Raw genomic sequence first — 16,397 nt, forward strand, 5'->3', positions numbered from 1 at the left:
GTGGCAGCAAAGGCATCCACTGACACACGCTTCATGGGCCGAATGACAGAGAAGGTAGGTGGCAGTGCTTTCCCTGAGGGATATAGTTTTTCAGGTGAGAGGAGAGTAGAAAGTGGTCAGTCCAAGAGCGAGGAGTGGTGAGTGGGTTACAGAGGGGATGTCAGAAGAGATGAGAACATCCAACGTATGTTCGGCAGAGTGTGTCGGACCAGTGGGCAGAATGGAGAGCGAGAGCGTGTCGCAGAGGTTGTGGAAAAGCCCAGAGGCAGGATTAGAAGCATCCAGGTGGATGTTGAGGTCTCCGAGGAGAAGTTGAGAAGTAGAGTCAAGGAGAGAAGAGGTCAGCGCACTCTGAGAGGAAGAAGGTAACCTGGCCAGGTGGCCTGTAGATAGTGGCCACACAGAGAGGCCAGGAGCGATATAGAGAGCCTGCAGAACAGACATTCAAAGGAGGAGTAGGCCAGCGTAGGAATGACAGAAGCAGCGAGCCACTCAGGAAAGATCAGAGCTACTCCACCTCCAGGTCGGTTGGTTCTGGGCTCAGAGAAGATCTAGTAACCTCAGGGAGGAGAGTGTCAAAACTCTTCACAGAGCTGGTCGTGAACCAAGTCCCGGTGAGAGAAAGATAATCAAGGTCAAGTTCTTCGAGGAGGCAGTAGATGTCCGAGGAGTGTTTGACAGCAGAGCGAGAGTTAAGAGTAGAGATGTGGAGCAGGTTGCCACATTTGAAAGTCTTTCGAGGTGGTGTACAGGCTAGCGGTGCACCCAGCGTACGTGGAGGAGGGGCTCGAGAGAGGGCAGAGGTGGAAGCAAAAGGTGGCAGAGGAGCCAGAGAGGTGCTAGTAGGAGTAGCAGGAGAAGGAGAAGGAAGAAAGCTGATAAGATGCAGGAGCCGCCTATCGAACAGGATGAGGTTGGGCTGAGGGCCCTGGACCAAGACAGCGCCATTCCGGTAGACAATGATGACCTTGGAAGAGTAGAAGGCGGCCAAGAAGGCCTCCCACCGAGTGCCACCATTAATGGGAGAGGAAGAGATAGGAGAGAGATCCAAGACCACATGAAGGGTCCATAGGTCTGGTGAAGGAACGACAAAGAGGATGTCGGTGAGAGTTTGATCTGATGGAAGCACTGATGTAGGTATCAGCGATAGGGAGGCCTGGGTTGGAGACCACAAAGTTCTTCTTGAACTTCTTCCTTCCAGACTTGGTGAGATGGATAGGATAGGAGATAGAGTAGCAGGTAGAGAAGATGGGAGAGTAGCAGGTAGAGAAGATGGGAGAAACAAAAAGCACCATAGAGGGCGCAAGGAGACAAAGCGGATGAGGAGCGAGTGAGAAAATAAAGGAGAGATGCACGTTCCCAAGTCGCTGCGCATGAGGCACAAGAGGTGGGGGGGTCAACACAAGGGGTCGCAACAGAGGGAAATAGCTGACACACAACAGTAACCACAACAGTACAATCGGCCCTACAGATAAGGGGTCTATCAGCCACTTTTACTCACTAAAATAGGCAAATACTCCCAAAAAATAAAAATGGGGAGTAAAAATACTCCCAACAAAAATAGGAATAAAACACGTAGAACATTGTGCCCCTGCTTTCACCCATACAGGTCCATGGATATGTTTGGACCTGTAGTGCATGTAGTAACACAGGAAGAAACTACTATTATTACTTCCTGATTGAAAGAAGTAAACATGTTTTAATGTGCACAAATAATTAGGTGCAAAGAAATAATTATTACGGAAACATTTCCGTTTGCCAGTTAAAACATATTTTTACTCGCTTATAAAATACTCCCAATGAGAATTGGAATTATATTTTTACTCGCAAAAAAATCCTTTTACTCCCAACTTTAAAGAAATAGGGTGTAAAATACTCCCAAATCAGAACCACAGATGATGGGGAGCTATAGAGATCAAAGGGAACAGTTTACAGATCTGCAGTACAAAATAGAGGGGACCTAGAAGTGGGAGAGAGACCTAGTGGGGTACAGGGCCTGACTTTACTTGCTGAGAAGAGCCCTGAACTTACTTGCTGAGAAGAGCCAAGGAACAGAGCAACCACGAACTGCCCGTTCAGGGTGCAATGCTGCAGCAATTTCCTCTCCGTACCTCGGAAACCGCCGGATGTCAAGGACCAGCAAATTTATACAGGTGAGAATTCATCATGGCACCTAAAACCGTGGAACTGCAACGACTCCTGTAATCATCCAATGCAGAATAGCCTCTTTTAGATGGAAATCAGAATCCAAATCTATGACACAAACCCTAGCAGCATCAGCCAATCACAAGATGAGCTCCAAAGCACAAACCCTTTAGATAATATAGACGAGGCTGGGTGGGCCCAGCAGGTGCAGCAGCCCGGAAGAAGAGGCATGTGTCCTCACTACTCCCTGCCAAAACAGGAAGTCTACCACTTGGTATAAAGTGGCCGCTTCGATGGAGACCCTACTTGGAACCTGGACCCTGACACAAAGATGGTGTGTAATGCCTGCCAGTGGTCTAGAACAAATCTGAATCTAAAATGCTGAGATAGGTCTTAGAGAGCCTGAACAAGTGACAGATGAGAAAACCAAAAGGTTGTGGAGAAACCTGAACAGGTAAATGCTGAGAAACACAGAGCTGTATGAGGGACTGCAAAGCAGGGGGGAAATGTAAAGCTGCAAGTTACCAACCAACCAGTCATGCAACATCACCACCTCAAATCTCCACAGATGCAGAGCACACCATTTCTTACTCGCCAAGAGTCAATCATCACTAGCCAATGGCTGGTGGGTGCAGATCTGAAGGAATGCAAAGTAAATGCCAAGGAGCGACCTGAACAAGTGAATGTTATGTTATCAGGATTGGTAAAATGCACCACTCCATTTGCATGGTCTCCAAGTGCTCTGGCAGATTGGGAAGAGAGTCGTGGGTTTTGTTATTTGAGAGAAGAGAGAAAGGCAAGATGGCAATGCACTGTCTTGAGGTTGCATATCAGAAGTACCCTGAGCACTGTGTGCTAATATGCTTTTTAGGTGTGAAATTAAGGAAGCAGTGAAGGCTCTGTGTTCAGAGGGGCACCCTCATGCCTATAGTGTGGGCATGTTTTGACCAGAGAGTGAGTATGCCAGTTTTAAAAGCGGTGTGTAAGGGGCAGGTATAGGTTTGTGTGTGGTGAGGAAAGGTGCAGAGAAACGGAGGGTGCAGAGAAACTGAGGGTCAGTCAAAAGGTGACCCTGCGGTATCCACAATGCTTTCAAATGATTGGCCTTCGTGTCAGTTTGGCTTTACGAGTTTGATGCAAGAAGATGTCCTGTGATGAGGTTTAGATATTCTGTGAGACAGGGAAGCTGTTCCTGAAGGATTTTGGGAGTGCCTTGATGTGATGTCTTCAAGTTGTTATAGCTTCCGGTGTGGCCTGTGTTCTGTTCTAGGCAGACAGCCAGCAGCTGGTATGGCATTCTTTTAGGCTGCATCTGTGCATGAAATACGAACTATTGGTAATGTTTTTTCGACTGGATGTTCCTCTCATGTATTCCTCATCTTGATAACTCCTTCCAGCGTCAGCTGCTTCGGAAATTCTTTTTGCGGTAGAGGGCAGTGCGTCATCATCTTGATGTCCCACAAAGGCCTCTGGTTCCTCTAGAGGCTGAAATCAACAGTATATGTAGCAAACATCGCACCAGTTATTCAGTTCCTAGTTTTCCCCCTCTTGTAACAGAATACCGGCATTCCTGAGATCAAAAGACCAGGCATTCAAGAAAAGAAAGGTGTAATGCACAGAAATTCTACTGAGGGGAAGGAACATTACCATGGGTAAGCAATTTGTTCTTCGAATGGATTGTACCCTCCTCATATTCCTCATCTTGAGATACTCTCCCAAAGCAGTATGGTATTGGAGGAGGGAGTACGAATTCTCAAGATTTGTCATTACTGCTGTGAAGCACAGCCTTCCCAAATCCTGCCTCATGTCCTGATGCAGAGTCCAGACAATAGTGTCTCGTAAAACTATGTCAAGATGACCAAGTGGCTGCCACACAGATATCCTGTACCGGCATCCCTCTTTGCAAGGCTGATTAAATGGCCATGCCCCTTATCAAATGAGTCCGCAAGCCCACAGGGACATCCTTACCGGGCAGTCTAGAACACTCAGTTATGCATAAATGTATCCCACGGGATAAAGTTGTTTTGTCACTGCAAGACCCAGTGTATCCAACAAACAACTGATCATCTTGCCTCACCTTTGCCCTACGAGAAATATAAATGCTTAAAGCCCTTTTGGGGCCAAGTCTATGAAGCCTCTCCTCTTCCTTACCAGGATGAGGTGGAGGGTAAAAGGTCGGTATTCCAATTTTCTGGGATAGGTGAAATTCCAAAACCACATTTGGCAGAAAAGCGGGTGGGCTCCCAGTACGACCTTTTCCTTATGAAATGTTGTGAACGGCGGTTTGTATGACAAAGCCTGCAACTAGCTGACCATGCGTGCAGATGTTATGGCCGTTAAAAAGACGTCTACAATGTTAATAACCTTAATATAGAAGAATGAAGTGGTTCAAACAAAGCACACAAGAAATTTCAAAACCAGATTTAAATCCCAAACGGGAATCACAAAAGGGATTGGAGGAAACATTTGTGAGCCCTTTCAAGAAAGGGATCACAATAGGCATTTTAAAGTAAGACACCTGCTCAGGCATGCGCTTAAAAATGGATAGTTCCACCAAGCATCCCTTCACCGTGCTGATCTTGAGCCCAAATTGACTAGATACAGCAAGGAGGATAACACCATAGGTGTGTCACACAGAAAAGGGTCCACATTCTTATCTCTTTTTTGTTGTTGGCCGCCTAGCTGAAAGCAACATTTCCATCACTTCTTCCGGGAGGTACCAATCGTTATATCTCAATCTCTCAGAAACCGGGCATTAAGGTTGCGAGTCTTGACCTCTGAAGGGAGAACCGACCCCTCTCGTGTGAGAAGGTCCTCTCTTTGCAGAAAATGCATTAAGGGCAGATGGACATGTCCAGAAGGTCCGGGTACCACGTCCTCCTGGCCCAATACAAAGCGATCAGTATCATGGTTTTCCCGAACTTCCTCAACCTCCTGATGACGCGAGGAATGACAGGGACTGGAGTAAACACGTATAGGAGTGGAAATTTGCACTGGTGTTTTTGACTGGCCTGGCCTCTCGCTCTTCCAAATGAGGAATAATAGCGAAAGGACAGACCCCTCCATGCCTGAACAGCAGGGTGAGAAGGTTGAGGCTATTTTATAGAGACACAAAGACTTGGCCACTGTCTTTGAGGTCTGTACTTTTTCAAGACTTTTATCAGCCTTGTTGCCAAAAAGGTGTGTACCATCAAAGGGCATGTTAAGAAGCCTGGACTGTACTTCCGGTGCAAACCCAGACTTTCGAAACCACGCAAACCTGCGTGACACTGTGCTAGTAGCCATGGCTCTGCTAACACCATCGGCAGAGTTCAAACCGGATTGGTTAGATTCACCCTTTCCATCTTTTATGATATTAAGGAAACCCTTCCATTCTTATACTTCAGGGATATGTTCAGCTGCCATCGCAATACAGTCCCACAAGTTGTGAGTGAATTTGGCCAGAGCGCAAGTGGTGTTGATAGACTAAAGAGCCATACTACTGGCTGTTAGGCAAGGTTTGTATGCAGTACCCTTTGGGTGCACTACACACAACTCTGACCACAGGTATAGGAAACCCAACCTTTGGTACAAGCTTGCACTACAGTTTTGGTAGCGTGTTCTGCAGCCAGGCTTATCTCCAGAGGGGTCAATGTGAGCTGAAGGGGGAGTTACACAGGGATTCACAGTGACAAGTATTCGAATAAACTCATACACACAAAGTTTTTTTAATAAACAATTATTAATTTATCAGTTAGAATAAGACTTCTTCAGAAGGGAGCAATTTACAAGTAACACACAAATACACTTCAATACTGTACAATCTTAGTTTCTAAACCAGTAAAGACACTTTTAGGGATTGCCCACAGACACAACCTACGCCCTCAGGTGACTTCAATAGCTAGGGTGCTGGGGACATTAATTTCTTACTGTTGGCATTTAGAACACTGTTGAATTTGGTAAAAAGAAAAGGTTATTATAAACAAACAAGAGACCACAAATCTTCTTAAGCAGGCAAATACTTTTGGATCCCCTAAGAAGAGTCATTCAGTACAACAGGCTAAGCCAAAATCAATGGGAAAAAGTCTTATATAGGATGAAGCACTTCGGGTAGGTAAGTAGAAAAGTCTTTGCACAATGTTTTAGAAGTCTTTGAAGAAAAGAAGAATCAAATGTAGGGCCAGAAGCTGATTAGACTTGTGAGTAGTAGAAGATGCAAGCAACTCTATAGTATGAGTTTAAGTTCTCTCAGACTTTACAGTACCTTGGTATTGAGGAAAAAGTGCAGCAGATGACTTCTGTTCCTGTGCAGTTCTGCAGATCTCACTGTTCCTGGGCCTCAGTCATGGGGACAAGAGGGAGGATTTATGGGTACTCCTGCACTGCAATGGGGCGGTCACCGCTCGCAACCGGCAATCTCCAAATCAGTGGCTGTTCAGCGTTTCAGCTCCTCGCATCTACCGCAAATAGCAACACTGCGGTTCCTGGCTGTTGAGATGGACATGCCTTGCTTCTGGGGTCCCGCACTCTGTTGAGGGGGCTCAGGCTCAGTCAGTTCTGCTTCCTGGGAGTCCAGAGGATCTTCCTGGAGCTCTAGGCCAGCTTAAAAGCAACACACACACAATCTGGTGCTCCTCTCCCTGGCTATACAGTTTCCAGCAGCAACTCTGGAAATTCAACCAGCTCTGGCTATATGGTTTCCAGCAGCAACTCTGTGGAAATTTCAACCAGCTCTGAGAAGGATGTCCAGGTGGCTTACTTTGGAGTTGATTGGTCCCACCAACTCAAGGGGAGAAGTCGTCCTTGCAGGGGCTTCTCCGTCGATAAAAATTTGGAGTTTCAGCACAGCAGCAGGGCTTCACCGGGCAAACCAACGGTCCAGGAGTTGCAGCAGGTGTCCTCTTCAATTTCTGCTTTGGTTCCTTCGTCCAGTGGTCGACTCTGCCTTCCAAGCCAAAAGCTTCACCTTTTATTCAGTTCTCTCCAATTCATTCCGGCCTAGCTGTCAGTCACCCAGCAGGGTGGTTGTCCTTGCCGGACAGTCAGGTGGCCAATCACTACAGAGGGCATTCGGGTCTCGAAGGAGACTAACCACAGGGAGTTTCAGGCACCTCCCTCACTTCCTGCCTACCCCAGACACCCTAGAGCCAGAGGCAGGCTTCTCTTGTGAATCCTGCCAAAGGCAAAGCGAACAATGAGACCAAATTTGCACGCAGAGTAAATCTCAAGCAGGACCTTTCCACAAAGAAATGGTGAAAAAAGAAGACCGGGCCATTCTGACAAAAATTGCACCCTTGGGTGCTTTACTGCAGCTGCGAACGCAGCCCGCGGTAAATGCACACCACGGTAGTTAAAAACGAAACTACTGCCACCAGCCATTCAGTGAGGAAAGGGTAACATAAAAAATGTTACATGAGAAGTTAGACAAAGGGGATAGATACTAGGTAACCCCTCCAGCACCCTATTGTAAGATAGTGTATGCTGGGTCTAGAAAGGTCAATGTAAGTAAAGCCAATTTCACTTTCCTGCTCTGGGAAACAGTAGTTTATCCCAGAGAAGGTATTTAAACCTTTGGGAAATCTGAAAGACTTCCCTGTGCCTATGCACTGAAGGTGCTGTACGACACAATGTAAATGATGATGCCTATGGAGTTTGTCAGACTCCACAACCAAAAGAAACACAGAGTTCAAAATCACATTAAAATACACGAGAGAGTGGGAAAAAGGGTCTCACTCTCTCCAGGTTAGAGACGCTTGTCGTCCCTATCTGGAGGGATGCAAGGGTAAGCCGCTTGTCTGGACGTGGCAGACTGCACCACAAGGCTTTTCGGGGTAGGATGCCCTGAGAGGCATTCAGGGTCAATGCTAGAAGGTTTGTATTTCTTGGTCAAAGTTTTACTAACAGCAGGGTTAGTGTCAGGGGACTCCCAGTTCGCAATCACTCTTAACTGTAATGCAGAGTGAAATGGTAAAATAGGGTATTTTTGTGAACCCTTATCTAGCATTTCCGTTATGTCATCCTGTTCATAGGCATGCCTCACCCAACCCAGGTATTCAGTCACCCTGTTCATTAGTTTGTTGAGCACACCCCACCCGTAGGTATCTGGGTGCTGTACAGGAATATGCATTTTCTTTGTTACAGTAATGAGACATAGTATAACACAACACAGTGGTAAAACTCGAATAGTACATGGTTATGGTACAATGATAATGCTAATTACAATGGAGAGGAGAAGCATACAAGATACCGTAGAATAAATTACAACAGAAAGAAAAAAAGAGAAAAACAGATGTGTGTCGGTACAATTAGACACGAAAAGAGAGCAAGCTATGTACAGGATATCATACAGGAGGAGAACCAACTAGGTGCAGGATATATTACAAGTGTGTGGATGTGGGAGTCCAGCTAGCAGGGTATAGGGTCAACAATACTTTCAGACCACGCCCCAGTCAAATTAACCTTGCGGACGCATAACCCAGATCCGTTTCCTCGATGCCGCTGGAACCTTTACGACCCGCTCCTCAATGACATGCCCCTGAGGGACTCCATGACCAAAGTTATCCGGAACTATTTTCAGGAAAACCCAGCGGAAGATACCTCTCCAGCAAATACCTGGGACGCTATCAAAGCAGTAATTATGGGATGACTGATTGCCCATGGTACAGCGTACCATGGGCAGAAGCGGCAGGTCCGCATGAAAATGGAGGAGGAGATCCAAAATGCTGAAGCCTGCCACAAACACAGAGGCTGGACGCCTAAAACCCACTGAGCCCTGCAAATAGTGCAGAAAAAACTGGAGGCTCACAACGCAGCTGAGATGGCACACATGCTGGCCAAAACTAAGCAAAGTTACTACGCCAAAAACAACAAGGCAAATAAACTTCTAGTGGACAAGTTAGCCAAGGCGAGAAGGACGAATACCATCATAGGCCTGATGGACTCACAGGGCCACATTCACTACGAAGAACACTCAAAACTACAGCTAGCTGCTACCCACATCTCTGAAACCATGACAGCATTGCCTCGCGACCGAGCAACACAAGCAGCCTACCTTCGAGACGCCACTCTCCCGCATCTTGCGGAAGCAGACAAAGAAGAACTGGATGCTCCCATCACAGGTGAGAAGGTAGAAGAGGCTATCAAATCCTTCAAACCGAGGACCCAATACAACATGGTTCTACAAACTGTTCTCGCCCACAATTAACTGCCCCGCTGACAGCACTCTTTAATTCCTTTGGTACCTTGTATTCCGTTACCCCCTACATGCAGGAATCAATAACTGTTCTGCTGCTTAAGCCCGGTAAAGACCAGAGGGATAACTGTTCATACAGACCTATCACTTTTTTGAATAACGCCTCCAGCATTTACTGAAAAATACTAGCTAAGCACGTGGCAAGGATTCTCCCCAATTTACTCGATTCAGACCAGACGGGATTTATACCAAATAGATCAACTGGGCACAATATCCAAAGGGCCCATTTGATAGACATAGCGTCCCAAGACTCCCATAAATTAGCCCTACTAGCCTTGGATGCCTCCAAGGCCTTAGACAAGGGGGACTGGTCCTTCCTACAACTCACACTAGAAGCCTTTCACTTTGGCCCAAACTTTCATAACATGGTACTAGCCAATGACCACTCCCCCAAAACCTTGCTCCGGGTTAAGCAGAATCTATGCAACCCCATTCCCCTGTCCTGTGGCACCAGACAAGGCTGCCCCCTGTCCCCACTCCTATTTGCTCTGGGATTGGAGCCATTCACCCAGCGAATTCGAAAAGACCCGGATATCAAAGGGCTGCCGATAGGTGCCTCGCAACATAAAGTCTCGCTTTACGCAGACGATGTGCTGCTATCCTTAACTGACATCCACCCCTCTCTATCATCTTCCCTCAAAGAACTGCGCAGATTTGGGGAGGTTGCAGGTTTTGCTATTAATTTTGGGAAGTCAGCGGCTCTGGGGATAGGACTAAACTCTGGCAAGGTGGAAAGCCCCAGACCCCTGTGCCCAAGTCAATGGAACTGCAAATCAATCCCTTACCTCGGGGTCCACCTCCCAGCCCGTCCAAGAGATGTGTTCCCACTAAACTTCCCTCCGCTAGAACAAACCTCGGCTGATGGTTTTCGCAAGAAATATCTTTGATTGGGCTAATTACAGCCTGTAAAATGAACCTTCTCCCACAGTTCCTATATGCCTGTGCCTCCCTACCCATTACAGTCTGTGCGCCTCCTTTCCTCCTTTACAGTGACTACAGAGGAAAATGTTTAGATTCATATGGAGGGGTAAGAAATCAGGGTTATGATGGGCAACTCTCAGTTGAGTGGTCTGGGGGTCCCTAAGCTCCGAAAATACCATATGGCATCTGAACTGGCGCATTTCCAAACATGGTGCTCACCGGATAACCCCCTGAAATGGGTCGAACTAGAGCAATCACGACTCCCCGCTCCCTCCCGCATATCCCACCTCTGTCTCGAAGGTTATGGACAAGGATCCTGGCCTCCACTAAATCTACCCCGAGTATTTGTGGACAGGGCACTGAGGGGATCCCACGGGCCTAGGTCCACATTCCCCAGTTTTTCATAACCCAGCCTTTTCCCCAGGGCTTCATCCATCGAACATTAAGAACTGGGTAGCGGGAGGGTTGAAATCCTTGGGGCAGCTGTTTGAAAAACGGCCAACCTTGCACCTTTGAGGAATGTAAACAATCTTTCCAACTAGCTGAAACTGACAGATTTACCTATGCCCAGCTCCGACATTGGTGCTTGCACCCCTCAGTTCGAAAAGATGCTACACAAAACCCCAGCCCTCTTGAACTTACCCTGCAGGACCTACCAATCTCCAAGCTTTATAAACTCTTACACAATGACCTGCTCTCCCCCAGATCCCCATACATGTTACAGTGGACCACTGACCTGGGTCACCCATTAGACAGCCAGATCTGGGTGGACATATGGACCAGAGTCCACTCATCTTCCTTTTGTATTACCAACCGTGAATGCTCCTACAAACTGTTCCTTCATTGGTACTACTCCCCAACACGCCTACAGCAATTCAACCGAGCCCTCAGCCCCCTGTGTTGAGGTAACTGTGGACAGCCTGGCTCCTACTTCCACATGTGGTGGACCTGCCCTAAAATGTACATTTTTGGAATCATTGTATCGCCACCATAAAAGAAAAATCACCCGGGTGACAGTTCCAATCGACTTGAGGTTATCTTACTGGGTGCACCGGTTCCAGGGTCCTATCCCAGGTCCGGGAAGATGGCCAAATTGCTTACGCAAATGCTATTGGCGGCGAGGATCACAACGGCCCGGACATGGTAGTCCACTGAAGGCCCCTCCATGACCTTGTGGTGGATCAGACTGTGGGACACTCTGGAGGCTGAAAAGGTCACTGCAACTAAGGCAGGCCTCCTACATCCGTTCACTGACATTTGGACCCCCCTTATGGAGTATGGCCAAACTTCCCAGCACAAACCTACAAGCCCCGGGAGGCCCATCTGGCCCTACATGAGGCTATGGAGCGTGGACCCCAAAGCCCCACCTGGAACGGCCAATGAGACATTTGACCAGGGAAATTATTAGATAAGCCAATCGTTCATTCGAATGAATCATATTATTTAACGATGCGTGCTCCGGCTTCTGTGGCTTTTTCCACTGTGCAACTGTTTAAAAAATAAACATGTTATTTAAAAAAGGTGCATGGTTACTGTGCTGCCCTCACCAGCCAAAATCAGCTCCCTGGCCCAGCACAAACCCACCCACATTATTTGACTCAACATTCACTTGCTTATTCACACACATCATTCACTCACTCATTGCATGAGAGGATCAAAAGTGACCTACCCATACATTTAAGATCCCCCTGCACCTGTTCCAAATAGACACGGGAAATGTTTTTTGTTCCCTGTGCTTTGAAAAGTGCACCTCTTTTGAAAATCGGAATTTACTTGAAAATGCCCAAAACCCTCTTTCCACCCTCTGCCTTGTACAGTTGTGCATTTGGTGGGAAAAGAGCACCTGGATCAATCTGGCTTTAGGCCAGGTCATGGGACCGAGGCAGCAGTGCTAACAGTCTGGGATGATATTTTAAAGGCAGCCGATGAGAGTGATATTAGCATGCTGGTCATGCTAGACCTCTCAGCTGCTTTCAATATAGTCGATTTCGAACTACTTATCTCAAGACTCTCTGCCACAGCCCAAGTCTCCGAAGCTGCTTTGAAATGGTTTAACTCTTTTTTACACTATCGTTTCCAACTGGTAAAGCTGAGATCTTTTATCTCAGATATGCTGAAATTTGGAGTCCCTGAAGGCTCTTCATTATCACCACTGCTTTTCAATATTTATATTCGCCCTTTGTTGGAAATCTTTATTCATTTTGGTCTCTCTTATCATTCATATGCCGATGATGCGCAGATCTATATGTGGCTGAATGAACCTTTGGCAGCCTTGCAGAAAATACTGGCATGTGCTGGCAAAGTTAAGAACTGGATGATTGCCAACAACTCCAGTTAAATCCAATGAAGACAGATATTATCTTGTTTGGTCCCAAGAAGAAAATGGCTACCACCTTGTCACTTGTGCCCTGTCCTTAGCTTTTTGAGGCTTCTACATTTGCCTCAAAAATTAAAAATTGAGGTTCTACATGGCAGGGAGAGCTAGGTTGTAATCTGTAGGTTAATGAAACTGTGAAGTCAGTGTACTACCAACTTAGACTCCTAAAGCCTTTACTTCCATTGATTTTACTTAAAAATAGTCCTTTGGTGGTTGGGGCCTTGGTTAATTCAAGGCCCGACTACTGTAATGCTCTGCTTAAAGGAGTCCAAAAAAAGCAGATTCAGCGCCTACAGGCTGCACAGAAAACAGCCATTAGCCTTATTTTTTCATTGTCACGCTGTTCACATATTACGCAACCTCAGAGGGATCTCCATTGGCTGCCTGTCAAAAACAGAGGATCCTGTTCAAGATCCTCTGTCTGGTTTTCAGGTGCATTCAAAGCAAGGCCCCAACATATTTAGTTTCCAAAATTCTGATCTATTAACCAGAACGTTGCTTGAGTTCCTCTAATCAATAGCTCCTGGTGGTTCCCTACTCAAAATCGATCACATGGGGTGACTGATGCTTTTCTTGTGCAGGACCAAGAGCCTTAATGCTTTACCGACTGAATTGCGCAATATAAAGACTCTGCTTGAGTTCAGAAAAAAACTAAAAACTCATCGTTTTAGCGAATTAGTCTTTGCTAACAGCTGTGTATACAAAAAGGGTGAGTCCCTATTTTTTATTAAGGGGGATTGAGCTAACAACGGGACTGGATACTGAAAGGAAAAGTAACAAGAGCTCAATTACCCCTCTTTTAGTCCACCTTGCAAAGGGGTCAGGGACCAAGGGATTTTTTTATAGATATCTTTCTTTCTATCTAGGAGTCGCATAAAGACATATCATTGTCTAGAGAGCAAAGTAAAAAACATAATATTTTAATAGATTGAATTACACACTTCTATAAATGGTTGGTGCTTTCCACAAGGCACCTCCAGACTTTAGAAACAAATTAGAACACATACAATTAAAAAGTCCAGCACAAACACACACATATTCTATTCGTGGTGTCTAGGGTTAGTAAAATGACAGTTTTTATGAAACACCTTTCCAAATCAATTGTTTAAGTTTCTGATTCTGTTTGGGGAAACCAAGGCATTAAATGCGCAGCATGGGAATTTTAACGCTGCAACAAAAGGCACATTTATTTTTGTGTCAGGATGTCTACATATGTTTCGGCAACAATTTGCATCAACACCATCCCTGGTGTTCTGCTGCTCTAGTTGTGGCCCTCTTCAGGACAGGATGCTGTTTTTTAGGTTGATATAAATTCAGAAAACCCCAGGTATTCACTTTATTTTCCAATGCTGAAAAGAATGGAAATATGGAATTCGTGTTCGTGCTTGGTCTGGAATACAGTGTAAAAACTCTTCTGGTAAAAGTTCATGCGAAATGGATACTCCATTTTCCACATTTCCAATTGGCACTGACCTGTATATGCATTTGTGGTCGGACTCAAGTTTTTGATTTATTTTTCTGTAAAAAACACAGTGAAGTCACTCCTTATTTTCTGTGCATCTTCATGCAATCAATTCCTTCTTTAGTATTTCGGCTGCAAACCAATTTTTGTCTTTACGACGAGATACTTCTAACTTTAGACCTAAAACAAGTTTCATGTATTGGTTTTTGGTATAACATTATTGACATGTTTTTTCTTCCAGAGTGCATAGTTGACTGCATTCTTTATTGACTTGGTAGTTTAATATCTAGGTCCTCTGATTTCGATTACGCGCTAAATCTTGTGATCGCTGCACGTTTCCACTCTGAATGGTATTTGAAAAGGTATCGTCCATTTCTTTTGTTTAGTTAACCTGTGGAGGCAGACCCAACATTGTTTTAGCCATGTACTCCATGTTTACAACAGTATCTTGATTTTAGCTTGCTCGCGCAATACTGCGGTTGTTTCTTTAAAGTGGAGAGAGCAGCGGGTCGCGGGCAAGTGATTCATTTACCTTTTGAGGTATTCCGCAGGTCAGTCTGCAAAAAGAGGGGTAATTGAGCTCTTGTTACTTTTCCTTTTTTGCTAACAGCTGGCCTTTGTTCTGTATTCTTTTTTTCTATGTGCGCCCAGATGCAACTTGTTGCCTGGTACCTCTTTGGGGGGTATGCGCTATACAAATTCCCAAATACATACCTCAATGTGCATGATGCACACATTTAAATGTCCTTTACGCACAGTTCACCACCTTTTTGGCGCAAGTGAAGTTAATGAGCGTCCCTTCAGTTGCACCAAACACGTTTTGAAATTCGTGGCACGATGGTTTATCCCTACTGATCACTTCTTTACGATGTTACCTCTTTACGCTATACATTCAATTCAGAGAGTGTGGTCAGAGGTGAATTTGGAATGGGAAAGGACACACGAGAAGGAAAGGGTGCATGGGGTTTTTACTGTTTCTGCAGTCATTAACCCCAGATTTGCTCACGAGCAGGTATTAAAATGCCATTAGGTCCAGAGCAGATACTGTGACTGGGATCGTTAGCCCCAGAGCGCGTACTGTGCAGAGCTACTGTGTCTGTAGTTATAAGCCCCAGGGCAGGTATTCTGTCATATATAACGGATTAGCAGGTACTGTGTCTGGAATCGGTATCCCAGATCGGGTACTGTATTTGTCATTATTTGCCCCTGGGCAGGTATTGATGTAGCTAATGAGCAGACAGGTACTATATCGGAAGTCATTAGCTTCAGAGCAGGTATAGTGGCTGCACTCATTTGCTCAAGCCAGAGGATGTGATGGGTGTTTACCATTACCGCTAGAGAAGGAAGGGTCTGCTGATATTTATCAGGGTGTTGTTTCTGTGTCTGTCTGCAGCCATCAGACCTAGAAGAGACACTGTATCTGCAGTTGTTATCCACAGAAGGGTCATTATTTAGACCCAGAGAAAGTACAGCTCTGCAGCCAATAGCCCTAGGGGATCATTACTTTCAGAGTAGGGCATGGAACTGGAGACAGTGCAGGTATTAAATATGTAGTCACTCACACCAGAGCAGGGTCTATTTAGTAGCTGCACAGCAGTTACTGCGTTTGCGAGCATTCCAGAGCCTGAACTGTACCGTGAGTGAGTTTCGGAGTGTCTACTACACCAACAGGCTGCCCTGTGTAATCTCAAAACCAGATGTTTAGAAAGTCACGTACTTACAATGTTTAATTTCAACATGTGAGAAGTACAATATAACGAACTACAGCTTCAACGTGCATTTCCAGAGATTGTAAAAGGGCTCCTCTTACCAATATAACAACAAGGGTTAAGAACGTCTAAGTTGATGGATGCTAAAAGGTAAACATACACAATTCACTACATGAGCACTCACCTGATGCTCCCTGGAATCAGGACATGAGCGTTTCGTAAAGGGAGGGCGTATATTGCTTTCATTATTAATTACAAATTTAAAGTCCCTAGTAGACCCAATAGCATTGTGTTTTTATTTAAAAGTTTGCCGACACTTTCTAAAATGCCTTTACTGTTTCATGACGTTTCACGTATTTCTGTTATGTCGTCGTGACGTTTCCACGTTGGACGTCTAAGTGTTTAGGAAGAGAATCGCGTGGAAGTACTCATGCTTTGTGTGGGCAGGTTTTTTTGTGTGTATTTAGAAGGCGTTTATACATCTAGGGAGTGTTTCGAAGCGCCAATAATTTTTATGTGTCGGTGAGTTTGTTTTTCCTATTTTGAATTTGG

At 45.6% G+C, this 16,397-nt stretch overlaps 1 protein-coding gene across 2 annotated transcripts in view; it reads right to left on the bottom strand.

The window, feature by feature from the left end:
* The window catches only part of UIMC1 (ubiquitin interaction motif containing 1), an 814,141-nt gene extending 798,042 nt beyond the window's left edge, over nucleotides 1-16,099 (bottom strand). For both annotated transcript variants that reach the window (XM_069651488.1, XM_069651487.1), the window contains exon 1: nucleotides 16,030-16,099. The gene's annotated coding sequence lies outside the window, so the exon portion shown is untranslated. The remainder of the gene's footprint in view (nucleotides 1-16,029) is intronic.
* Nucleotides 16,100-16,397: the final 298 nt, after the last annotated feature.

Source organism: Ambystoma mexicanum, chromosome 3p (genome assembly GCF_040938575.1).
Source record: "Ambystoma mexicanum isolate Mex_15411 chromosome 3p, UKY_AmexF1_1, whole genome shotgun sequence".
Taxonomy (NCBI): domain Eukaryota; kingdom Metazoa; phylum Chordata; class Amphibia; order Caudata; family Ambystomatidae; genus Ambystoma; species Ambystoma mexicanum.